Genomic DNA, 2,346 nt, shown 5'->3' with positions numbered 1-2,346 from the left:
TTGACCTCTCTAAGTGGCTTTAAGAATCTGTTGGACTCCTGGCAGGGTCCAATGCTGACATGTTCCTGTTTTTAGTTTTATACATTTGTCTTGGAATCTAGCTGTTTTTTTGGTTTTGTTACCTTTTTCCTTTTAGCCATCCTATTTGTTAAAAAAAAAAAAAAAAAAAAAAAAAAAAAAACTGTAGTATGAGTTTTTATAATTGCTTATTGTTGTTGCTGTTGTCCATTGTTGTCATCTTTCTTTGTTGAAATCAGGTCTCTCTTGTAAATGAGTCCTCGAGGCTCAATGGGATTTACCTGTATAAATAAAGGTTGATTGATATAGATTATTTTTTCTTCTTTTGGCTTCTCCGTTCTTCAGGGGTCGCCACAGCGAACTGTGTCGCATAAAGACTCGGCAATTATTTTTACACCGGATGCCATTCCTGACGCAACGACAAAACACCGAGCTACCACAGCCCTCTGTGTGGAGCAGAGAGCTGCTAACTAGGGTGCCCAGGGGTGCAGCTGGTGGGGGTTAAGAGCCTTCCTAAAGGGCCAAGAGTGGGGCAAATAAGAGTGGAGGCAGGTGTGGGTGCTTCCCCTATCCCACCATTTTGATGTTGTCGGTACCGGGAGTTGACCCAGCGATGTTCCGATCACAGGTCCACTTTCTCTTACCTCTGCACCACTCATATAGATACATTGATGTATCTTATTGGTATATTTCAGTACATTGTTCATAATATTTTCAGATATTCCTAATCTTCATGTTTTTTTTTTTGTTTGTTTTTTTTCTGTTGCCTGTTCAGTCTGACTTTCTTAGGGTCTTAGACTGTCACACACCTAACAGCCACCCCAGCTGTTCTCATTTTGAAATTACCCTGCACAGTCACATACATTTGGTTGTTTGTAGCCCATGGTTAAAACCTCTTACACAATTCTCTTTTTTTCAGTCTGGGTTTTTGGCACCTGTGCTTCAGAGTTTTTCATTTATTAAATTACAGATTTGGAATGCAACATGTCTGCACTCGAATCCATCTCCTCAACAACCACAAACATTGAGAATGTAGAAATGATTTTCGTATTCAGTTCAATTCAGTTTATTTATATAGTGCCAAATCACAACAGAAATTATATCAGGGCACTGAACAAATACATTCATATACATAAAAAATCAAATTTGGTAGTAACATTACACTGTATATCTAAGGTAGTATAGGGTAGCAATAGCAAAACAAGAGCAGTCAGCAGTTATTCAGACTGGTGTAAACAAAAGCATTTTCATGACTGCTTATACTTTATGCAGTAAATGCAAATCAATAAGATTTGCAATTTAACTTACATAACAAGTTAATGCTTGTCTTGTCTTTTCTAAACTTGTAGAGGCCAGACTGTGATGGTTTGGACATGTCCAGAGGATGGACAAGTTACAGACTGTGGGTACATTGCTAGAAGACAGGAAAAAGACAAGGAGGGAGAACAAAGAGGAGGTGTATGGATGCAGTTAGATATAACATGGAGGTAGTTGGAGTGAGGACAGAGGATGCAGAGGACAAAGTGAAATGGAGGAGGATGACTCACTCTGTATGCCCCTGAAGAGGGAAAAGGTTGAAGCAGATAATGTTCTTAAAGTATGTTTCATATTTTACAGTGGAAAAGTACAGATTTGTTGTTGTTTACATGCTGTAAGGCATTAAAGTAAAGTAATTACTATTTTTAATATAATTATTACTATTTCGGCAAAACATGACTTCAGATAAAATTGAGTGGATTTATAAGGATGCTTGTGGACCGTTGCCTTAGGTATAAGCTTGACAGAGACTCAGGGTGAGATTGAGGTCTGGCTGTAATTCAGAGGTCACTGGGGTGAGCCACATCATTCAACACCATGTGGAGGCTGTGGCACATTAATCAGTTCTGTAACAAAATCTGTCACAAATGAGGGTGCATATTACTGCCAGACACACAACTAAAGATGCCATTAACTATGCCAATCAGAGCTGTGTTCTCATATAACCAGGGCCAAATTGCAAGACTCATTGAAATGCTGTGAATGCATTAGAATAATTGGGAATTCTGACTGGAAACCTATTATTTGCAGGGAGGGTAATGCTCTGATTGAATAGATTGAGTTGATAATGTAGAACATCAGATAGCAACCCCACAGATCATTTATTAGGACAGTTGCAATTTGACTGTAGTTCGGCTCATTGGAGGTGAAGATCTGAAATCAAATCAATCCACTGCCGGCTTTGCATGTGTGCAAAAGCTGCATGTGACATAAATCTGTCGCAAGCAATTCCTGTCACGTCAAAGTTTGCTTGTTTGCCTCTGCATTGCATACAAACAGAATCGAGTCATT

Source organism: Nematolebias whitei, chromosome 2, assembly GCF_014905685.2.
Source record: "Nematolebias whitei isolate Nwh7 chromosome 2, NemWhi1, whole genome shotgun sequence".
In the NCBI taxonomy this organism is placed as follows: Eukaryota; Metazoa; Chordata; class Actinopteri; order Cyprinodontiformes; family Rivulidae; genus Nematolebias; species Nematolebias whitei.
This window is presented reverse-complemented; position numbering follows the sequence as displayed.